This window comes from Pteropus medius, unplaced genomic scaffold, assembly GCF_902729225.1.
Source record: "Pteropus medius unplaced genomic scaffold, Ma_sr-lr_union100, whole genome shotgun sequence".
Taxonomy (NCBI): Eukaryota; Metazoa; Chordata; class Mammalia; order Chiroptera; family Pteropodidae; genus Pteropus; species Pteropus medius.
Genome location: NW_024340696.1, coordinates 35,598,485 through 35,624,673, shown reverse-complemented (window position 1 = coordinate 35,624,673; position 26,189 = coordinate 35,598,485).

Here is a 26,189-nt window from a genome sequence, read left to right as displayed (position 1 = left end):
GTGATAGTTTGGCAACTTTAGCATGAAAAGAATAGGTTTAATCATCTCCCAAAGAATCCCTAATGTTTGAACAGTGGATAATGAGGTTCGTTCTGCAAAGCACAACTGTCTATCTGCTTGTATAGGGTCAGTCTTTAAAAGTGACTCTGTAGCCATAAAAATAACTAGATACAGTTCTCTCTGCTTGTTGTATAGGAACTATCCCAACTTTTTAAAAGATATACTAGTTAGGGGCAAAATAATATTCTTTGGATGTTTCCTTACTGACGGGATGCTTTAGCATCAATAAACTTCTCTAGTTACTTAGGCTATACCAAGGAAGAAAGAGAATGGAATGACAGATGCCAGAATTGTGGTCATAAGGACAAGAACGTGTTTACCTTTGTTTAAATGTATCTGATATAATCTTAGTAAATTTTTTTGTTAATACATTTATCAAAAGTAAGACCCAAACAAAATGTGTCAATATTAGGAGGCAAGAACCCCATTAGCTCTTGTCTGTTTTTCAGATTTGTTATTTTAGGTGCTGACATATCTGGTAATGTATTCTGCATTCTCTCACTTACTCTCAGGAGATTATGGAATCTACTTTTTTCCTCCCCATTCCTCTCTAATTTGTTCTGCAAAAAAAAAAAAAAGAACTTCACAAAACTCTAAAACACTTATTACATGTTCAGCTCTTAATGGTTGAGGATTGACCCATGGAAAGGTAAAAAGAGATCTCTGAGAAAATAGCAGCTTCAGTGAACTTCCCTAATTTGATCTCACTCCCAGTTTCATTTCTGCTAGAGTATAGAAATCAGGAAGAGCAAGCTGCTCAATAATTTTTAAAGTTGGAGAGAAATGAACATGGAAAATAGCTCATGAGCTCATAACATTCTGTCTGATTATGACATGCATTACTGTTGCTTATATATTATTGGCCAAAGGAAGTCAAATGGTACATTGCAAAGGAAGGAAAGTATAATACTACCATGTGCCTAGGAGGAGAAGAGTTCTAATAATTTTCATAAATTCAGAATGACTTGTGAACTAAATAATATGAGTTTTGAATTTAAAAATTAATAAGTGTTTTTCTGAAAAATAGTGTGTTCACTGCTGAACTTATTTAGTGACAGGAAAAATTAAAATTTGTGTGGAAGAATTAAGAAAAATTATCGTAAGGGGGTAGAGAAACCTCATCGAAGGTTAACACTTGCTATAAAACCTAAAAGGAAAGAGAGTGGTATTGACATGATGACAGAACAAAAGACTAGGGGAAAAGGATGAAGTCCAGGAAAAAAAAACAAAACAAAACCCTAGCATATATAAGGACTTATGAGCATTTTAATTTAGACGGAAAGGAACAATTGTGATAAATGGCTAGTAATGCCCTAACATTTCTTTTTTCTCTTTCTTTTTTCTCTTTAATAGAGTTTTAGTTGGGCAGGGTACATGACCCACCAGATAAAGATTACATTTTCAGACTTTCTTGGATTGAAGTATGGCCATGTGACCAAATATTAGCTAAAGGGAAAAACAAAGAAAAAGGAGGTGGGGTGCTGCCATGTGCCATCTCTGGATCTTGTCCTTATAATGATTGGATGTGTGCTCTCATGTTCCTTTTCTCTTTTTTGTATCTGAGAACTGATGACTTAGAGGTGGATGCTATGTGATGAGATTGATAGAGCTGCTTCCTCATATTTGAATTAAATTGAATATTTGGGTGTCCGTTTCTGTAGCTTAGCCTGTCTTTGAACTAGTACGAAGGTAGGTTTAATAAATGATGTAGGCTTTTTAACTGGAAGATAATTGAGATGTATCTTTTATAGTATATAAAATTTTGGTTATATTTAAAATATTAAAATATTAATGTCTAAGGTAAACCAATAAGTCTATAGAAAATTTGGAAAATATTTGAATAACCTTGGGGAGGTGAGATAGAGTGAGAAGCTCTCATAAGCAAGTTAAGAAACCCAGAAGTCACAACAGAAAAGATTTATGTTTGACAATATGCATATTAAGCCATTTTAAAAACAAGAGCAACAAAGTATAGCACAAACAAAATAAAAAAGCTACTTGTAAAAAATATTGACATATATTTAGGAAAAATTAATGTGCCTAAAATGCAAACCCTGGTCCTTTGAAAAGATCAATAAAATTGATAAAACTCTAGCCAGGCTAACTAAGAAAAAAAGAGAAAATCACAAATTAATAATACTAGAAATGAAAGAGGGATTGTCACTACTGATGCTATAGATTTTAAAAGGATAATAAAGGAATATTATGAACAATTGTGTCCGCAAATTGACAACTTATCTGAAATGGACTAATTCCTTGAAAGACACAAAATGCCACTTCACATAGAAGAAATAATCAGAATAAGCCTGTTGATTAAGGAAATTGAAGTAACAGTTAATGACCTTCTGTATTAGTGAAAGTTCTTTAGAGATATTGAACCTCATTATAAAAAATTAATTTATGTGATTATGAAGGCTGAGAAGCCCCAAGATCTGCAGTCCACAAGCTGGGGACCCAAGAGAGCTGATGGTGTAGTTCCAGTTCTTGTCCAAAGCCCTGAGAATCAAGAAAACCAGTAAGTTCAGTTCAAAAGCTGACAGGCTAAAGACCCAAAACAAGCTGATGTTTCAGTTTGAGTCTGAAGGGAAGAAAAGGCAGATGTCTCAACTGAAGGCAGTCAGCAGGAGGAATTTCCTTCTACTTGCAGAAGTGTCAACATTGTTCTATTCAAGCCTTCACCTGATTGCATGAGGGCTGCCCACATTAGGGAAGACAATCTGCTTTACTCAGTCTACTGATTCAAATGTTAATCTCATCCAAAAACACCTTAATAGACACATCCAGAATAATGTTTGACAAAATGTCTGGGTACTCCATGACCCAGTCAAATAAAATTAACCAATCACGTCTTCAAAAACAAAAAGCACCAGGTCCAGATGGCTTCATTGGTGAAAAATCTTCAACGAAATATTAGCAATTCAAATCTAACAATGTATAAAAATAATTTCATGCCATGACCAAGTGCTATTTACTTAAGGTATGTGAGGCTGGTTCAATATTCAAAAATCAATTAATGTTATTCACAAAAATAAGGTAAAGAAGAAAAATCCTATGATTATTGCAGAAAAGCATTTAACAAACTGCAACATCTGTTCATGATAAAAACCTAGCAAACTAGGAACAGAAGAAAATTTTCTCAACCGATTAAGAACATCTACAAATACCTATAGCTAACATAATGATGAGAAACTAGATATCTTCCCCCTAAGACATAGTTTTAATTTCTGTTGAGAAATCATCTGTCTTTTGACAACTCCCTTTTAGGTAACTAACTGCATTTCTCTTACTTTTAAGATTATCTTTGTCTTTAACCTTTGGCATTTAAATTATTATGTGTCTTGGTGTGAGCCTCTTTAGGCTCATCTCATTTGGGACTCTATATTTTCTGGGCTTGTATATCTATTTCCTTTGCCAGGTTAGGGAAGTTTCCATCATTATTTTTATATAGGTTTTCAATTCCTTGCTCTCTCTCTTCTCTTTCTGGTACCCTTATGATGCGAATGTTGGTACACTTGATGTTATCCCAGAGGTCCCTTAAACTATCTTTCTTTTTTCTTGTCTTTTTTTTTTCTTTTCTTTTCTTTTCTTTTCTTTTCTTTTCTTTTTCTTTTCTTTTCTTTTCTTTTCCCTTCCTTCCTTCCTTCCTTCCTTCCTTCCTCTTTCCTTCCTCTTCTTCCTTCCCTTCCTCTTCCTTCCTTTCTTCCTTTCTTCCTTTCTTCCTTTCTTCCTTTCTTTTCTTTTTCTTTCTGCTGTTTTGATTGGGTGTTTTCTGCTACCTTGTCTGCTAAATCACTGATTTGATTTTCTGCTTCATCTAAACTACTATTGATTCCCTCTAATATATCCTTCATTTCATTTATTGTATTCTTCATTTCTGATTGGTTCCTTTTTATGTTTTCTGTCTTTTTGTTGAAATTCTCACCGAGGTCATTGAATATCCTTATAACCAGTGTTTTGAACTCTGCATCTGGCAGATTGCTTGTCTATTTTGTTTAGTTCTTTTTCTGAAGCTTTGTCTACCCATTTTGGCTACCTCCATGTGTTTTCTATGTATTAGGTAGAGCTGCTGTGTCTCCTGGTCTTAGTAGAGTCACCTTAGGTAGTGGTGCACCACTGAGCTCCTACTATGGGGCTCAGTGGTACAATCTCCCTGGTTACCTGAGTCAGATGTTCCAGATGTGTTCCTTGTGTGAGCAGTGTGCACCCTTCTGTTGTAGTTGAGCCTTTATTGTTGTTTGCACACCAGTGAGAGAGATTGAACCTCAGGCTGATTGGTGGTGAGGAGTAGCTGTGAATACAGTGGAGGAGCTGTTATTCAGGGACTGACCTTACAGAGCAGGATTTGCTTTAACAGGGCTCTGGTGCCTTTCCAGTCTGCCCTTTGGGTATGTCTTTTATGGAGGTGGTTGGCAGCAACCTGTGTCTACATGCTGAATGGTGGGAGGACTCAACAGAACAATGGCCTCTGATAGCACTTGCCTGGGAGAAAGCTGCCTCCTTCAGCACTCACCCTGAAGCCAGACAATTTAGTTCCTTCCCATATGTCCCTGGCACCTTTTGAGCTGCTACCCCAGTTTTGGAGCTCAGAGCAAGAGATTCTGTTAGTAAGTCCTGAATAAGTTCATGCACAGGCCCTTTAAGAGGATCACCTGGAACTCCAGCTGTCCATTACCTCATTCAGCCACAGTCTCCACTGATTTTCACAGCCAGAAGTTTTGTGATTTCCTGTCCTGGTACTGGAACCCAGGTGAGCCTGGTATGGGGCTAGGGCCCCCTCATTCCTTGGGGTGCACCTCTGCAGCTGAGATATCACTTCTGATTTTAAACCACCACACTTGTGTGTGGGATCAGCTCATTTTGCATCTCCACCACTCCTACCAGTCTGGAGGTGGTTTCTTTTACTTCTAGGACTTCTGTTCAGCTAGATTTCAGGAATTCTAAATGATGGTTGTTCTGTTGTTCAGTTGTAATTTTGATGTGGTTGTGAGCATAGGCAAGCACAGAGTTTACATATCTTGTCATCTTGATTGAAACTCCTTATGACCTATTTTAAATGGTTAACTCTACCAAGTTAAAACCAGATTTATAGGGGGCAAGGATAACAGAAGAGCTATTAGAAGGCAATTATAGTACTTCATAGTTGATGGGGAACAAGAAGGTGGTAATAAAAAATATATTTACAATAGTCGTATTTAGGAGATATATGTGTATGTGTGTGTATATATGTACACATACACACACACATATCTCCAATGTATTGTATTTGGATTATGAGAGAATAAGATGGGGAAAGGATGATTCAAAGGTGTTTGTACTGATATGCAGGATGAGGTTGATGCTATTTCCTGAGAGAGGGAGGATTAGGAATGTAGCAGATTTAGTAGTATAATCAAGTGTTCAATTTCAGATATGTTAAGTTTTAGACTGGCAATTGGAAATATTGAAGAAGTTGGATATATTATTCTGAAGTTTAGAGAAGAAGCAGGTATTGAAGATGTAAATTATTGTAAAAACTAATTACATTTAACAAAAGAGTTTCCATGGGGTTCAAGGGGATTGACTCTTTTCCTTCTTCACTGTCTCTTTGTAACTCTGGCTAGTGATGTGGTTTTTTTTATTAGTCATGGGTAAAATTTTTATTAGGCCCCCAAAATTTTCAAGTTATTCTCATTTAAAAGTTTTGTGATGGCTTTCAGTCCAATAGTCACAAAGTAGTCTAATTTTAGAAATTAATATGACCTATTTAATGTAAAAACAAAACAAAAAATACTACGAACTTAACGTTTCTACCTTCCAACAATTTAGTACTGCTTTGGGCTGGAAGGTGATATATTTGTTTTTAACACATGGTCAGCTTCTCTAAATCCTAGTCTTGTGGCTCCTCACTTTCTCCCACCTGAGCTCACTAGCCATAGATTTTGACTTCTCTAGCTGGAAAGGTGTGGTTGAGAGAGAAAAAAACAAAGAGATGAAAAGTCTTGTTTTCTGTGTGGTTGTCTAGATGGCTTTTTTTGATATGTCATCTTGGCTAGGCCATAGTCTGTTATTCAATCATCCATTACCAAGGTACATTGTTATTAAGAGATTTTGCAGGTTAGTTGACTTTAAGTAAGGGAGTTAATACTCTGGGTGATCCTGGCTTTATCAATTGGAAGACCTTAAAGCAGGGCTCAAGCAATGGGGTCAAAGTAGAGGAAGTGGGGAGGAGGAGCAAGACTGCTGCTTCTTTTCGGCTCTGTTTTATGATTTATATCTCTCCTCTCCCAAATGATTGATTTCACTTAGATTTTTAAATTTTTGCAATGTTTCTAGAACGAATCTATGTTTTTCTCTATTCTCACAATTTTGCCTTGTACTAAGTGACTTTGCAGAACTTTCTTTAGTTCAGAAACTTTTTTCATCTTACAGCTTTATCGGCTGCTTCTTAATTTAATCGAACCATCTTAGCACTCTCAGTAGCTGTCTAACCAATTACATCTTCATCTGTAGACAGTTTTAAAAGGTCCACCTTTCCCAGTTGCATTAACTCTTTGTAGAGTCCATCTTCTGAACATGAGTTTTCAGGGTTATTTCTTGTTTCCAACTCTGATTTAAATATGGTTCTTTCTTGGTACCTGTTTGGTTCTCTTGAATAGCTGAATCCTCTCCTACCTCCCTGAAACCACCTTAATATAAGATGCAGATTTCAGTTCCACTGAAATGGTCCTCATGTGAAACGAATCTTAGAGTCTGCCATGCCTGTTCTACTCCACAACTCTGATTTCTGGTACAACCTCATGGGATGACTTTCAATCATCTTTATTTTTTTGTGATTCCTATTACAAATGGATTGGATCTGCTCTCCATTTTTTAAATTTTTCTTATTATTTTCTATTGAGTTTCAAGAATATATTTGTGCTTTACTTTACCGAACTTATTTTCTTGAGTCTTCAGTATTCTGCTTATTGTCTCTGATATAATTTTAAATTAAGTTGTCATTTTTTTCATTTTTATACTATCTTTATTGAACTCAGTTTATTCTCTTCGTAACTGCTGGCCTAATTTCACAGGTACAATGCTATTTCGAATCTTGTTGAAAACACTAAATAGAAATTCTCTAAATGTATCTTCTCTTTCTACCTTTTTCCACCAGAGAGACAGGGTTCTCACAATATGGACCCTTATTTGAAACCGCAAATCTTTTGTTGGTCTGGTGAATTTTTTCATTTCCATGTCCTTAAGGAGAAAGATTTGAAGACATACATTCTCAGCTTTGGCTGAAAGAAAGGTTTGAATTGAAAGCTTTCCCTCAGATATATGAATCTGTCTAAACCTAACAGGCCTAGAGGCATGGAGAGTGGAAAATTTAATTATGTTATTTGAGTAGCTTCTTGGGGAAACAGAGAGGTTGTCTGGTCCAGAATTTAAGTTGGTGGCAGTTCATACAGGCGCTAATAATGTACTTCTCATTGATGTTTGTCATGTTTTCCAGAGTGTGAAATGGCGGTGCCTCTGTTGCAAATGACAAAAGTGCCTTTATGTCATGCATAAGCCAGAAAAAATGCTGCCACAATATCTATTTTTTAAATTTAGTTTTTCAGCCTCTGCTTTATTTTCAATTTGGTTTGTCTAATATCATTCTAAATTAGAAATACAGAATGCCATAGCAGTTAATTCACTTACTTGAATTAACACCACAGGAATGGGAGGGGCAGATTGAGAGAGTCAGTTTGAATTAGTGAAAAGCTGCATTATAGAAATTTTTTTTAAAACAAATATATGTTTTCAAGTACATCAGCAATTTACTAATAGAATATTTTTCAAATAGTTTTCAAAGTCAGTTTTTAATTAAAATTTTGCATTCATATGAGAATAATTTAATCTAAAAGTTATTAAACTTTAAGTTTATTCTAAGAAAATTTAAATTTGTTTAAAGCATGAATTTGCCACATAAATTATTTGTCTTTGAAATTAAATTTAACATAACTCATAGTAAATTGTTGTTAGTTTACCAAAATACATTCTATATCTCTAAAATGTATTCTATATATTCTATATGAGTTAATTCCAACAATAAAATGAAATTACATCATTTAATCTAATTAGCTTGCATTATTATAAAAGCTTAATCTCGAAACAGAATTTGATAACACTGTAGGCCAGCAGAGAATTGTACCCTATTTCCCATAGGAATTTTATTTTCTTTTTTAACCATTTTATTGAAATCTGTTTGACATACAAAAAGCTGTCAATTCCTTGTAAACATTCAGTCACTTTCTGCAAATGATACTATCATTTATAAAACAGAATTTGTTGTCTAAATGTTTAATTCAGCCATATACTTCTACTCGGTCCATTTATTTATTATTCAATGTCATTAAATCACCCCTGAAAAAAAATAGGAAATATGCAGAACAGTTCATATCATCATATGTAAATACGACTCTTATGAACTAATTCACTTTCTCTTTTCTGCAATATATGCTACTACAAAAAGCTATAAAGTTATGAATATTAATAAGATTCAGATGGCACATGTATTTTCTATTCAAGGTTCCTTATGTTAATAAGCTATAGAAAACAAAAGAACATTATATATTGTAACTGATTTTCTTTTTGTAATTCTCAAACGGAATTTATTCTTTGCCTAGACTAAGGGAATTTTAGTTTAGAAGAGACCTTAGATACCACCTCTTATTATTTTAGAAATTAGGATGCTAAGGTAAAATGAGGAGTGAACTTTGAAAAGAAACCATGTCTTTTGATTTAAAGTCCTGAGAACTCTCAAAAGCATGAACATTATATAGCCTCAGGTTAAAGTAACTTTTGATCTGAATTTCTTCATTGTGGTCCTAATGGGTCTATAGATGGGGGGCTTCAGGATACGTATAAGCCCATTGACAAGGTAGGAAAGTGTGTATGTTTCTGTATGTGTTTGTGTGTGTATTTGAGTTTTTCTGGAAATGACATTCACTAGTTTCTTAAAAACGGTCTGTGATACTTCTGTATATTAATAAAATATTCCACAATAGATAGTAAAAGTGATAAATTTATCACAATATGGAGGGTAAAGATTTAAATAAAATAAAAGTAAATTCAGAAGGCTTAGTATTTAAAATGACACATTTTTGTATAGAAAAATAAAAAGAAACATTGTACATACATTATATACTGCACAGGAACCAATAAAATCCTTTAGCAGTTGTTTCTGATGATAAGCTTAGTATTCAATTACATATCTGAAAAACCCTCTTATAAAATATGAAGTGAATAAAAGATATTTGTATATCTTCTTTATTAATTTATGAATTCTCTCATCTTGTTTTCAATTTACTTATCTATACTAAGGGCTATGGTTCTTTAATTTTTCCAAAAGGAAGAAGGAGAGAGAGAAGAGGGGAGGTGAAGGGGGAGAGAAGAGGAAGAGATTTCCTATTTCTTTATCTTATTTAACTATTTAACTTTTGGTCTCTATGAAAACCTCAAGGTTTATGACAAAAAACAAAAACAAAAAACAAGGTTTATAACAAATAACAAAAAAACTTGGTACATGTTAATCCTCTGGGCTAAAGTTCCATAATATATCTATTATTCTCAGTAGATTTCACACCAAATATTTCATCTTCAGTCCAAAAATGTTAACGAGAATTTCTTAGTTTTTGAGTTATCTTATTTTATACTTCATTTTGTAATAGTCCATTAACAACAATGCAAGCTAATGCACAGGAATCAGTCAGTATACGCCCTCCTCTGAAAATAACTTCCTGTAAATATTCCTGCCAGTCAACTTGCACTCAGTCACTCAACTCAGTCACAGAAGGTATTTTGTAATACCTTGTGCCCTTGTGTGTATTCATTCACTCAAAACTCCACTCTTCTTCAGTCAATCAAGATCATAATGTGTGTACATATAGAAAAAATGATTAAAGATGGCCTGTCAACAACAGTATCTGGGTAAAAAGCATAATTTTCTTACAAAATATTTCTTGAAACATTGACCTTAATCTATGTCCTCCATTTAAAAACCAACATCTATGTGAAATTTAAATAAATTTTATAACGTAAAGAAGCATAAACACAGAAAATTTTCAGCATGATAGCATTTTGCTCTATTGGACATAGGAAGTACTCATCCAATTGACATTTACAGTGCCTTATTTCTTATTCCTCCCTTCATAACTTAAACAACTTCCAAAATTTTAGTAGAAATTTTAGATCAATGAAAGCTCTAAATGTATTTATTTCAGAAAGCACTACTTTTTACATGTTTTAACATGGCAGTAAGAGCTAATACTTAAGAGATTGCATTGTGATTTGTGATTTATGTAAATTCTCATTTAATTGTTTCCTTTGAGGTAGGTACTATTATTTCTATCTCACTTATTATTTCTGTCAGTCGAAAATTGAGGCTCATAGGGATGAAACAGTTTTCCCAGTGTCACTCACTAGTGATAGGAGAGGCAGTGTGCATTCTCACAGTGGAAACATAACAGGTCATCTAGAGGAGAAATACAAAATTGGTCTTAACATACAAGACAGAAGTGCTTATCTTAGTTCATTAGTTCATTAGTTTGATTAGTTCATCAAATTGATCTTGTTGGTGAAGTTGGTGCAATAGCAGTATATACAAAATTCTAGCAATGGGGAATTTGTTTTGCTTTGTACTTAATTTCTTACTTCTGTTTATCCTCCATTCTAGCAAAGATCATTAAGTGGCAAATAGGTTGAAAGCATCTTTATTTGCAAAATTCCTATAAAGCATATTTCTACAAATTTTATGCTGCTTGAATTAACCGTGAATCAAAATTAGATTTAAGTATTGATTTAATTTATCCTTAATCTTTCTTGATATTGATGACTACATTGGTGACTGATGTCAGAAGGCAGAATTTAGTGTTTAGCAATTTTCTGTTTATAGAAATGTGGATACCACACATTATAATGTGTGATTTTATAAAATAATTTTACTTGCTGATTAGTGAGATTAACTGAACCAAGCACTATATATGTACAGTACTGTTCCATGGGCAGAAGGTGCATCTATAATCTTTATTTCTTTTTAAATATCTCACAAATGCAACTTACAAGAATTAGTCAGAAGGATAAATGAAACAACTTGAATTCATTATCATTCTTGGGGATAAAAAAGTTCTGGACCAGGTAATGGTTACTGAGAAACATAAAAGATTCATAATTTGGAAGTGCATGGTTTTTACTTTGGGTTTTTAGTAATGTATGGGAATTCACTATTTTCTACTTTTGAATGAGATGATAAACCTTTTAAAATTATTGTACATAATAATATGTGTTTGTGTATATTATCTGATCCATTTGAGCCAATGGCTACAGTGTCAGATAAACACAAGCTTGTCCTAAGGGTCTTTAAATGTGTTTCTATGTCCCCTTTTCTACTTGCCTTCTGAACAATGAAGACAAAATTTAATTGAGATTTTTTTCTATGCCTGCCTAATTACTATGTGGCTAAAGAACAGCAGTGTGTTGTTTGCAATATATATTAGTGCCTTTGCCACTTTTCCAAGCATTAATAAGCATTTTAATATTTTATAAGGCAAGCTCTAAATTATGAAAATTAAATCTGAATGTTATTAATGCCCAATGGGGCAGCAGTTAAAAAGGGGGACAGCATGAACTACTGTGTAACTAAGAAATTATAATTTCTTACTGATGTTGGAGACCTCAGTGAGGCTTGAAAGAAGGCTTCGGTTTTCTAGGAAAGAACTGGTAGGTCATGAATGTATTTGAACACTGTTGAAAAGGATAAAACTCCATGTTCAATTCAGCTCACTAGCGTATCAAAGAAAAGCAGTTGCAGAAGCTGTCTGAGAATCATAAGGTCTGACTAATTCAAAGCTTTAATCCATCAAGTGTCAGGATTTTCTCTAAGCTTTAATACTGTATCACTATTTTCAATCATATCTTGACAACTCCTAGGAAGGAGGGCAATACATAGCAAAACACTTCAACATACATTTGTTTCTAAACTGCAGGCAAAGAGTTGAATATAGTGGTGATGCTTCACTCCTCTTCCAGTGCCACTTCACATCGGTATATTTATGCAAGGATATGCTTAGATCACTGTGAGTATAATTCATAATCAATGTGTTGAAATTGAATATTTAAGTGTGTGCATGGGTATTTGAGTGTTGCAACTTATAAGGCTCAACTCAATACGAGTATTTCACAGAAACTGATGAGAAGACTCTTTATTTACCTCTTCTTACTTTAAAATAAAACCAGGAAAGAAATATCTCACATACTTCTGCTTGATCCTAAAAAAAAAAAAAGCATTTTTTGTAGTTTAAAAACGTTGCAAAGGTTCTAGTGAACATGTTTGGATCATAGAGTGGATTTTAAAAATGCCTTTTGAGTTATCTATGTCTACTATTAGTCACAACATTTTTTTAAACCACGTACTGCTTTTCCCTTTAGTACCATTATGTGTCCTGTAGATAGTGATGTTTTATATAAAATGTGTTTGATTTTTTATTGTTTTCTAACATAACATTTATTAAGTAATAGTCATCAGATTTGCACATAATCCAGTCAATTGCGTAACTAAAATACTATAACTTGCAGATAGGATATATTGTAAGTGACCTTTCTTTTAGAGAGGCCTTTGCACATACCATAATTCCTGTTCCCTCTTCAGATGAAAACTTTTTGAGAAGCCCTCCCTGAATACTAGAAGAGGAGGGGACTGTGGGTTTTACTTTTCCAGGTTACTCATGCACATAAATGACAATTTGAGGTTGGCTGTTGGCTGGAGCTCAGACAAGGCTATGCACCAGAGGCATTGGCTCTTCTCCGCATAGACAGGTCTCTCTATGTGCTGATTGGGTTTCCTTGCATCATGTTAGCTGGATTCCAATGGTAAGGGTCCAATAGACCAGAAGCAGAAGCTGCCAGTTCCTAAGGTTTGGCATAGTGTCACTTCTGCCAGGTTTTCCAATAAGATGTCTTATAGCATCACAAATCTTCACTTCATAACTCCTATACGGCTTGTTGTTACACAGATATTTGCATCATTTTAAAACTATATCCATTAGATTATAAGTGTCATACAGATAGAGATCTTAGATTTTTCTCACTACTATGTTTCCAACATTTAGTCAATGACTATCATATAAAAATGATCAATAATATTTTTATGAAGGAATGAAATACATTCAATATTTTGCTCATTTACTTGGGGTAGACGCTATGCCTGTGTAGTGTTAAATTAATATTAGATTCTGACTTTTGATTGAATAAACTAATTCACTTTCTCAATTAGAAAAAACATTCTTAGTTCCTCCAAATTGAATAGAACATTTCACTAAAAATTTTCTATATGTACTGAATTTTTCTTTCTAAGTGGATTTTCCCTAGCCTTAAGAAAATGTACTTAAGAGAGTTTGCAGTCACATTTTATTTTAATTAACACTGAATTTAAAATGAGAATACAAACATTATGATATAGAACTTTAAAATTTAACAGGTAATTTCCCTATATTATTACAGTATTTGCAATCAATCAGATATTTTAGACCAGTGATTCTCAACTTGGCTGTATGTTGGAAAAGTCTAGGAGCTTTAAATAGTCCTGGTGCATGGATTTCACTGTCAGAGATTCTGATTTAATTGGTCTGGAATAGAGCCTGGAAGTTGTATTGTAAAAGCTCCATAAATGATTGCAACGTTAACCAGTTCTTTTCAACCTGCCTCCATGAGTATTAATGGAGGTTGGCTATTTGTATTTTTTTTTTTTAATCCTATATAATACAAATTTAGAGTGACATGAGAATCACTGTTTCAGACAGTATTTGCCCTTTACATTTATTTTACATCAAATGAATCTTCACTTTATATCTTTTGATATGCATTTTTGCAAATAATATATGAGTGTTTTAAAAATATTTATTTCTTATATATTGAATGTCATAACATTAATATTCGATGCTTAAAATATGCTTAGCACCCATTGTTTATATGAAACATGAATAAAACCATTAATTACATTCTTAATTTATTTTGTTTCTCTGAAAATGTTTAAATACTTTGCTATGCATTTAGTACACTGGTGGGTTATGCAAAACATGTAGAATAGTTGTTGAGACTACAACTTTTATTTGCCTGGTTTAGTGACTGAGATAATTAAGCACTGGGTCAACTAGTGGAAATGGTTACACAAAGTAAATAGCTGTCTATATGGTATAATTTGAAAGAGCAAATGTCCCAAGAGATGAGAAGTACATGCTACCATTTTCTTAAGGTATAATTCCAGTGTACCTTATTGTTCAAGCAGTCACAGGGCCCAGATTCTAAGAGTAAGGATGTAGTTTTCATTTTTCATTGGGAAGACTGTGAGAAGAACTTTGGGCCATTTCAAAAATTGCTACAGGAGTACAATGAGAACTGTTTAGTTTCTCTCTTTTCTTGCAATATGGTAAACTAAGTATCAAAAGCAAGCCTCTTACTAATAACGACTACAAATTTGGATATCATAAAAAGGACATCTTAAATGCATTTGATTGCTTATGAAAAATAAAAGAATAATCAGGCCAAAGATTAAATGAAGGTGTATACTGAATAAATTTGGATTTCATAGGTCTCAGAATACAGGACATAAAAATATGAGGTAAGCAGTCAAATCAGAGACTTCCTATAAAGCTTTAGGCACAAAAGACCTCACCCTTGGTAGAAAGGCAAACTAGGAATAACTAAGCACTCCAAAGAATGCCAAAGAAAATTGCTCTGTTATGAACACTGATGACATTGATTAAACTCCTATATATGCCATTGATTCAACCCCTGCACATGCACTAGGAAATATGTACAAGATGTTTAAAGCAGTAATGTTTTCAAAAGAAAAAATAAAGGATCCCTAGATATCAACCCATCCATCTTTCAACAGTCAAATGCATAAATGGATTTTGTTACATTCACATAACAGAATACTACAGAGTAGTGAAAATGAATGAACTAGAACTACAACCATTAACAAGGCTGAATTTGCAAAAAAAAAACAAAAAAACAAAAAACTCAAGCAAAAGGAGAATACAAATAGCACAATTCAACTGATGCAAACTTCAAAAAGCATGCAAAACTAAACAACACAATGTTATGAAAAACATAAATTCAGTATAGTTATTTCATTTAAGAAGATAAGAAAGTAAATGGCTTTAAGAAGGGGTATATAAGAGCCTTCAAAGTAATATATATTTTTTCTTAATTTGGTTGGTATATACATGGTTGTGGTATGTATTGTGTTTTTTCTTTTACTGATTATAAGTAACTTATAAGCTTTATTTTAGATATTTTCAATATTTAATAAACACTGTTTTAAAGGGAGTGCTAGATGAGCCAAAAATAAACAGTTAAGAGATTTTCCATATAATACTTTTCCGCCAATAGGAAAATTGCTCAAATGTTAGAGGAATTATTTTTAGTATTGTGAAGTCTATATTATGGCTAGAATTACACCCCTCCCCCCAAATGTGTTGAAGTCCTAACCCTCAGTACCTCAGAATGTGACCTTATTTGGATATAGGGTCATTGCAGATGTAATTAGTTCAGACCAGGTCATAGTTGAGTAGGGAAGGCTTCCACTCCAAAATACATGGTGTTTTTACAAATGATTGCCATATGAAGACACAGACATATAAGGAGATCATTATGTGACAATAAAGTAGAGTTGCAGTTTTGCAGCTGCAAGCCAAAGAATGCCAAAGATTGCCAGCCAAGCATGGGAAACTAGGAAGAGGCAAGGAAGGATTCCCCTACAATCTCAGAGGGAGCATGGTTCTGTCAAATGCTTGCTTTTGGATTTTCACTTTCTAGCACTTTGACATCAATTTCTGTAGTTTTAAGCCATCTAGTTTGTGGTGCTTTGTCATGGCAGCCCTAGGAAACTAATACATGGACAAATTACTTATTGTATTCTTGCAGAAAGAAGTGTTGCTGGCCTCTTCAGAAAGTGAAGCTACTTAGTACCTTATGCTCATTTCACTTGAGGCTGAAGAGGAAGAAAGATAACTATAGTTTTGACAGCCTCCAGAGTGTAATAAATGTAAGGATAATGTGTGTTTTTTTAAAGTTAACTTGAAATTTATTTTGAATAGTAAAGTATTCATATGTTTAAAACTTCAAAAGGCAGAATATAATAATACAGTCTTAAATTTCCCATCCCCATCAATTACTTCTATATATTTCCAGAGATACTTAGCACATATTAGCATATCAACACATAAAGAGCTTCATTTTACTCATGGCTACATAAGCATCCAACAATTTCATAACCAGTTAATATTTAGATAGTTAGATTTTAGAAATTTTTATATCTGCTTTTAATAAAAGAATCAAATTAATAGAAAGTATTAGGTAAAAGTGTTTGGGTGACACTTTATCATAGACTTAGCTCCCTTAATATATAATACATAAAAAGTGGTAAAATTTTATGTTATAAGCTTTGAAAAATGACCGAAGAAAAAACAGAAGCTTCTACATCAGAATAGTTCCTCATTCTGCTGACATCTTAATTTCCATGACAGAAAGGGTAAATGAGAATAGAAAGTGAGCTGACTAAATCCTGGAATTTCACAACAAGAGCCGCAGTTTGGTGAGATACATACTGACAGTGTGACTAGGAAGGGTAAGGTAAAATCGTAATGAAACCCTTGAAAGTAGGATCTCAGTAGAACTGAAAATGATCTCTAGGAAATTGGCTTTTTCCAGTGAGCCAGTCTTTCATAGCAAGAAATACCCCTGGTTGTATGGATTGTGGTCTTTGTAAGACATTTAAATTAATTCCAAAGATAATACAGAGACAAATTTCTGTAGAAGATATACATTTATTTTCATGCGTCCTCTTCCCTTTTTCAACACTACAAACTTTCAGACTGCAAACAAATTGGTAAAAAACAAGATCTTGTCCTCAAACTGTAGTTTGGATCAGATGTGAGAGTGTCAAAGAGAATTCACCTTCACTATGTCAGAGAAAGTTAATGTTCAGAATAGAGCTCCATTCATTACCAATAACGAGGTTTTAAAAAGTAGCCGGCAAGTAAATAAACATAAGCGAAACGGTGGGTAAACAGAATGTGGCACTGCACAACAGATGAAGTACCCAGTCAGAGAAATATATTGTCCAAAGAAGGGAGAAAGAAAAATTTCTTAGTATATTTTGAGCTATAAAGAACTTAATAAAAATACAAAAATCAATAAACAACAGGTCAAAGACAAGGCACTAAAGAAGAGAATGAAATGAAAAAGGAAATTTCAGAGCTAGTAAAAAATCAATTTCAAAACATCAACATTCACAGCTCTAATAAAGAATTAGAAACAATGAGAGACAGGAAAGAGAGAGTAAAGTATTGACTTTCTGCCCTGTGAGAAATATTTAGGGTAAAAATAGAGAGATTTAAAAAATTATGAAATAAGAGAGATTTGGAGATCAAAGAGGATCTAATATAAGGACAATTGTTATCCTAGGAGAGAATCTAGTTAATGGAAGAGAAAAACTGTTAAGAGATATAAAAGGGGAAAATTTCTTCCAAATTAAGACAGATACTAGAATATATCTTAGATAAATTATGGACTTCAGAGAAAGAAAGATTTTGTTAGACATCTAGGGACGGAAAAAAACAGATCCTGTCTTCTGCAATGGGTGAGAAGGAGGAAATCATAAATATCAGAGATTTCTCCACAACTTTCAGTTCCAACTAGAGAGTCTAAAAATATTTTGAGAGAAAGCAAAAAGTATTTATTTATCTAAGTTAGCTTTTATAGTTAAAGGAACATTTGGCAGTTTCTCAGAGAAGAAAGAACTCAGGGACTATAGCTTCTGTGATCTTTTCTCAAAGTAACTATTTATTAATGAAGTCCAAGTAATCAAAAATGAATCAAATAAGAATTTATAAATAAAAACAGATTTGGGGTGAGTACAGTAGTCCCCCCTTATTCACTGATTTGCTTTATGCAGTTCAGTTACCCATAGTCAAATGTGGTCTGCAATATTTAATGGAAATTCCAGAAATAATTCATAAGTTTTAAGTTGTTCACTATTCTGAGTAGCTTAATGTAATTTTATTCTGACCTGCTCCATTCCTGCCCAGAATGTGAATCATTCCTTTGTCTAGCATATTCCCGATGTATATGCTACCTGCCCATTAGTCACTTAGTAGCCATTTGTGTAATCAGATCAGTTATCAAAGAAAGAGAATATTCACATAACTTTTATTACAGTATATTGTTATAATTGTTCTATTTTATTATTAATTGCCGTTAATCTCTTACTATGCCGAATTTATAAATTAAACTTTATCATAGGTATGTATATAAAAGAGAAAAACATAGTCCAGTGGGTTTTTGAATAATATTTCTTTCAGCATCATTTCCTTGTAACATTGATGAGATGCTGTACGAACTTAATTCTTGTTTATATCAATTAGTGTGGTAATATTGGTTTCCTTATATGATGATTTGCTTAAAGTTACAGAACCTATTGACAACATTAAGTGAGGACTTACTGTATATTTAGAATTTGATACTATCTGAGATTTCAGGCATCCAAGAGGGGTCTTGGAACGTATCCCACACAGACAAGAGGGAACTAGTCAGAATTCTAACACTGCCCTCCAAGATTCTTATGCCCTTTTTATATGCCTTATAGAATCTCTCTTTGAGTGTGGGTGGGTCTAATAAACATGATCAGATATTAATTCCTTGATTAGGTTATTCATCAGTTGATTTTTTTGTTAATCAAAAGAGATTATCCTGAGTGGGCCTGACTTTATCAGGAGGGTTCTTTAAAGCAGCGGTCCCCAACCATTTTGGCACCAGGGACCGGTGCTCCTATGAGAATCTAATGCCTGATGATCTGAGGTGGAACTGAGGCTGTGATACTAGTGCTGGGGAAAGGCTGCAAATACAGATGAAGCTTCGCTTGGTCACCCGCCACTCACCTCCTGCTGTGCAGCCTGGTTCCTTAACAGGCCACGGACTTGTACCGGTCCCCAGCCTGAGGGTTGGGAACCCCTGCTTTAAAGAATGTGAAGTTTCAGAGACATGTTTTTCTCCTGGCCTGAAAATAAACAGACATATTATGATCTGCCTATGGAGAAGAGTAGCTGATAGCTAACACTCAGCAAAAAAATGGAGACCTCAGCCATACAATCTGAGGTCCTAAGTAACTGAATTCTGCTAATTGCATGAGCTTGGAAGAGGACTACAAACTCTAGAATGAGCACTTGGATTCCAGTCTTGCGAGACTCTGAGTTTATGAGTCAGCTAAACCACGCCTGTACTCTTGACCCATGGAAAATGTAGATATTGCGTGCTGTTTCTATCTGCTAAATCTATGTTAATTTCTTATGTAAGGAATAGAAAACTAATGCAATGAACTTTTAAATATAGAATAAAGACAAAACAACGTGGTGAATTTGAATTTAAAAAATATAAAGTCGGTTTTATAAGATTTGAGGAAAGAAAATTAGATAACTGGGAAATGGAGGAAAGGTAGAAGGAAGAGTAAGAAGAATAATCTTATTTTTAAGGTAGGAAGTCATTCAAAACTATAAGAGAAAATTGTGGCTGAAACATAATAACTCTGATTTCTTAATGTTTATATAACATTATCCTTAATATAAGCAAGATTTGGAGGTACTAGTACTTTTACAGTTCTCAGGCATTAATGGATCCTATCGATTTTTCTAACTACACTTTATCTATCCATTCATCTATCATCTATCTATCATCTATCTATCTATCATCTATCTATCATCATCTATCTATCTATCTAATCTATCATCTATTATCTATCCAAACTTAAATCTAAGCTCTTTTCTTATATTTTGGACAACTATTCCTTTGATTGTTTTTTCTATGTTGGTGATGTAAAGATGCTATTCCAAACAGATATTATAAGAATTTAGGATTGTGAAGACAAATAATTCATTTAATTTTGAACCGAAAAGATTTTTATTTTTGTTTCTCTTTGGTGCTTTACTATTAAATCAGGTTGATATATAATCTCTTGGTCACATCCATTGGTTCAACAAATACATATTCGAACTATTGTGTCATCTGTGCTAAAGACTGAGAATTCAGTGGTGAACAAATAGATGTTGTTATTCCCCTCTTGGAGTTTAAATTCTTACCTGAGGAGACAGACAACATGAGGAAACAAACAAAATAAACGTGGTTATAAACTACTTCTGTAAGTTCAATATTGTTACTGAGAAAGAGAATTATAGGGAAAAAAATTTTTAGAAATGGTAGTTAAGGAAGACTTTTACTGCGAAGTTGCATTTAAAGTAAAGTTTGAAGCATTAAAATAAGTCAATTATATGGAGAACAGAATGAATCAAGCTTGGTCGAATATCCTGGTGCAAAAAAATCCAGAATGTGTAGAGGTCTTGGGATATTCAAGATCTGAGAGAAGACCAATGTGGCTAGAGACCAGTGAAAAACAAGAGAAAGAGGAAAATCGGTGGAAGCTAAATTATACAGACATTTAAAGGTCACAGTAAGATATTGAATTTTGACATGAGTGTAATGAGAAGAATTATCGAATTGTCCTAAATGGGGAATGACAAGGTATGATTTATGTTTAAAGCCAAGTCCTCTTGTTGCAGTACAGAGAATGCATTGTTAGAGGAACAAGAGAGGAAGGACAGGGACCAGTCAGTATACTGAGAAGTAACCCGAAGAGAGCGATTATGGTAGTCCTGGCTAGACAGAGATGCAGGGAGTACATGAATTTGAGATCCATAATGGAGGTAAAATTCACAGGACTTATCTTCAGATTTGATGAAAAAATTACTTACAAAGAGGATCAAATGTGATTCTTGGGTTTCCAGAATTGACATATATTTGAAAAGTTCCAGCAGAGGAAAAGAGAATGGATTAAAGAGGTAAAACATTTTTTTTAAGTATGTTTTGGACATTAAATTTAAGATATCTATGAAATATAAAAGAGAAATTGTAAAGTAGGCAGTTGGATATATTTACCTTGAGTTCAGAGGAAATGTCTTGAGTAGAGATATAAATTTGAGCATCATAGTGACACTGAAGTATTGTTTTTCTTTGTTTTCAGAAGAGATTGTAGAGAATTATTACCATTAGGTCTTTTAACGTGTGGTAAAATTCAGGACAAAAACTATCTAGACCTGGCACTTCCTTTTTTCAAAGGTTATTAACTATTAATACAATTCATTTAATAGGTGTAGATTATCTGTTTATCTTTGTGCTAGTTTTGGAAGATTGTGTCTTTTCGAGGAATTGGTCCATTCCATCTAGGTTATCAAATTTATTAGTATAGACTTCCTCACAGTATTCTTTTGTTATCTTTCTAGTGTTCATAGAATCAGTAGTTATGACCTCTCTTTTATTTCTGATATTAGCAATTGGTGTCTTCTTTCTTTTATTTTGGGTTAGCCTGACTAGAGGTTTACTCTATCTTTTGAAGGAACCAGTTTTTAGTTTCACTGATTTCCTTCATGTCTTTTCTCTCTTCAATTTTGTTAATTTCTGCTCTGGTTTTTATTATTTCATTTTTTATGCTTGCTTTAGGTTTATGTTTTTCTTTTTTTCTCTATTTCCTAAGGTAGAAACTTGGATAATTGATGTTAGATGTTTCTTCTTTTCTAATACATGCATTCAATGATATATATTTTCCTCTATGCATTGCTTTTGCTATATCCAATGTTTTGATAATTTATATTTTCACTTACCTTCAAATATATTTTTAAAAATTTATGTCGAGCATTCCTCTTTGAATTGTGTGTTGCTGGGAACTGTGTTGTTTTAATTTCCAAGTATTTGAGAATTCTTCCAGTTATCTTTATGTTATTGATTTATAATGTAATTCCATTGTGGTCTGAGAACATACTTTGTTACTTTGTATGATTTATAGTCTTTCAAATTTGTTAAAGTATGTTTTTTTTTTGGCCCAGAATGTGGTCTATCTTGGTGAATGTTCCATATAACTGGAATGGTTTCCAGCAATAAGTCTATTATCATTTTTTTGCTTGTTACTATCTAGGTAAGGTGCCCTTCTATCCCACTAACTGCTTTCATATTTCTAGATATTATTTTATTTCTTGAAGTTTGAGTGTGCTGAGATATAGATGTTCGATATTTATTCTGTTTGGTGTTCTCTGAGATTCCTAGATCTGTGGTTTTGTGTCTATCATTATTTTGAAACATTCTTAAATAGTATTTCTTCTAGTATTCCAATTAAAATATGTTACACCTTTTGTAATTATCTCACAGCTCTGGATGTTCTGTTTTTGTTTTATTTTGTTTGGTTTCATTCTTTTTTCTCTTTGCATTTCAGTTTGGGAAGTTTCTATTGATATGTCTTAAAGTTCGCTGAGTATTTCCCTGGCTTTGTCCAGTCTACTTGTGAGCCCATTAAAGGTACTCTTTATGTATATTACAGTGTTTTTAATTTCCAGTATTTTTAAAAGAGTTTTTATCTTTCTGCTTACATTACTCATATATTCTTATATGTTGTCTTTTTCCATTATAGCTCCTAACATATGAATCCTAGTTATTTTAAATTCTTGTCTGATAATTCCAACATTAGTGTTATTTCTGAATCTGCTTCTCCTGCTTACATTATCTCTTCAGACTGTGATTTTTTTTCTTTACCTTTCCCATGCCTTATGCTTTTATACTGAGAGTGGAATATAATGTATTATGTAATAGGAAATAATGGAAATGGAACTTTATTGTAAATTTTTATATTAATCTAAGAGTTTGGCTGTGTTTAATGTTTTTGGTAGCTATAGAGACTTCAAATTTCTCTAGTATCTTTATTTATACCTTCTTTTTTTCAGATCAGGTTTCTTTAAATACTTTTCCTGAGAGAGAGTCTATGCACTATAATCCTCGCAGTTCTAATCCACTATTATTTTACTAGATCTCTGTTGATGTGGTGGTAAGATGTTACTGAGGGGAAACATTCTATAATCTTATGAATAAATCTCAGTCTTTTAGTGTGCCTGTGCCCTTGGGCTGTACTTTACAAGCATTTCTTGCTTTCTATGCTCCTCCTTTTGGTGAGATAGGAAAGCAAAAAGGGGTAGAGATGGTGAAATGCCCTTTCTTCAGGTAGAATGAGACTCTAGTAATGTCCTTTCTCTTATAGAATAGGCCTCTGGTATAGAGATTACTCTGCACCTACTCTGCACCTATTTTATAATGGTTGTTTTTCTCCTACTATCAAAGCCACAAAAGGATCTTTGTTGGTTCTTCGCCATGGGAACTTTGTGAGGTTTCTGGAGGTAAAACTCTCAAAAATGTGGTGGCTTCTTTATCACTATAACTGCTAGGAATTTCTCATTTTCAAACTAGTCCACACTCAGCCTTCAGCGATTTTTCAAAATAAACATTCAGTCATTATTACTGTTTTATGGCTCTAGTAGTTTCAGCTTTAGGTAAGCAGATCACAGCTACCATGGTACTGACCTGTCTCCAGATTTTGGGATGACATTTTGCTTTATGACCTCAATTTTCTAATGAGTTCAAGAAAAATTTTTGATTTTCAGTTCGTTCAGCTTTTTCTTGTTAGGATGAGAGTAATAGATATCACAACTGAACCTGGAAGTCCTCTTGCTTATTTTTAAATCATGGGCATAAATGAAATCACCAAAGGGAAAACTGTAGAAATATGTCATGAGGTTTTAGAAACGTCAACATTTAGACACCAGATACAGCAGGACAGTCAGTCTGGTAATAGATACAAGAAAGAGTCATTTGTGAGAAACTGAATAAATACCAGGAGACTGTGAAGTAATGAAGAGCAAGAAAAGAGAATGTTTCAAGATAAGGGAGTGATCAAATAGTTGAATGTTATTGAGAGGTCAAGAAAGCCCAAGAGAGAGTAGTGATTATTGATTGGTAAAAATCATAGGTGATTTAAATAAGAGGAATGTGGATATGAGTGTGATGCGCATATATTGAGAAGGAAAGCAGAAGCCAGACTGAAATAAATGAAAGTTTATTAGAGTAGAAGTGAAGATATTATAATTTAATCTTATTTTCAAAGAGAACTTTTCATTGAAAGAATATCTACCTTTATCCCTGAATTATTAAGAAAACCCTGGAATGGTTACTGAAAGTCTGTTTCTTGTTCGTTAATCTGATTCGAGAAATAGAAATAATAGCAAACCAGGTAAACTGCACTATTAATGTGGTAATAATGGTGTTTTAAAAAAGATCCCTAAAGACCAAAGAGAAGAACATTACTATAAAGAAAATTGTAGGTTCTAAATTTAGGGAGTCTAGTATAGCTAGTTAATTTTAGAAAATAAAATTTGCCAAGAAAAACTGAAATATTGAGAAATCATCTTTAAAAGGTTCCTATATGTATTTAGGATTTTTATAAAGAATAATGCGAAGCAGGATGGGACACATCTCCCTGAGTAAGAACTCAGTCCTATACTAAGAGAGAGGGGGTCCTTGATTGTGTGCAGGAAAAAATTCAAGTGTATGCCAGAGTTAGAGATGAAAGGAAAGTTTATTAGAGAAGGAACACCACTCCACAACAGAGGTGTGGTCTCCTCTCCAAGACAGAGAATGAGAAAGACCCTGAGTATCCAAAAAATTCAGTTTAAATCTGTTTTCTTTTCCAGGTATGGGTATGTAGCCTTAAAGTCACGAGGAAGTAGTTGTTAGTAATCTCAACGAGAATCTTCCTGAAGGTTCACTGTGGTCTGGATGTATGAAGATCAGCCAGGTTCCCTCCTCTATCAGCACATAGCAGGCTCTGACTATAACCGGTTTAATATTTAGTCAATTTGTGTTGTTCTCATGCCTCTTTCCTATGTTAAGTATATAAATGGCATTGTTAAACTTTTGGACCCACCAGGGGAAATGCATTGCTCCTTTTACAGAAGTGAATTACACTTTCCATCCTTCTGCTTCCCTGGAAACAGACCTTAAGACTCTCCTTATTTCAAGAACAAAGAGTTAAGTAATTGCATTAAAGCCTGACTTTGAAACCAGAATTTAAGCAGGCATTCTGAAGGAGGCAGACCCCATCAAAGTCAAGGCAGTAGGTCTAATTGCTTTTATCTGTGCTCCATGTACTATGTGCATTTTGACCTGGTATGGAGCTATGCTTCAATGAGATTTCTCAACGAGAAACAACTTAGTCTGGCGAGTTTAGTATCATAATGATTCTCTGAAGCTTCTCTTCTTAGCATGAATCTAATGATATATTATTATAGAACAGATTCACCATTTATTAACTCCAAAGCAAATCCACTTTATCTGGGAGCATTGCTTTTCCAAAACTAGCTGTGTGAATTCTTTTACTTAAAGTACAACACCATCATGTTGGCAGAGGCTGAATCTCAAATGTGCATACCTACGCAAATTCCTACTGACTTCCAAGATCAACTACTACCACAGATACCCATTGGGAGATTAGAACACTGAGGGTTTAGACAATGTAATCACCACCCTGTTCTCTGAGGCAAGATCCTAAGTAGCAGAGAATGAGAACTCTGACAAGGATGAAGCCAAAGAAGTGGTTAAGGTATTTATAACACTATTTCTTATACTTTGACCCTGAATTTTCTTTTCTTCTTCTTTTTTTTTTTTAAGTTTGTCCTGTGTCTCCATATATGCTTAGAATTCTTCTCACATTGTTTGTCTCCATATTTTAATATGTGAGGAAAGTGTCTTTGGATGTTTTACCCACTAATAAATTTTTCAAAAAGACTTTTTCATGAGTAGTTGCAGATACTGTCATAGCTCTTATTTTTCCCTTTTCTTTTATTCATTTTCCTTAATACTTCATGAGTACTTTTACTTTTAATAATGATCATGCCATAGCTTTCCTTTTACCATCTAAAAGTAAAAGGAACAAACACAAGTACCTATTTATCAAGAAATGTTTCTGTTTTTTCTGCATGAAGAATCTCTCAACCAAAAAGCATAATTCTGAAACAAGCTATGTTTATTTTACTATGGGTGCATAAGATATAATATCTCCACACAATTTTGAAGAAAGGACTATTCAAATTTAATAGGTAAGGAGCAGCAGAAGAGATAACACCAGGAACTTCTCCAGGAAAGCTTGGCTACTATAAGGCTGACCCACTGGGATGAAAAAAAAAAAAGAAATTTGTTTAAGAAAG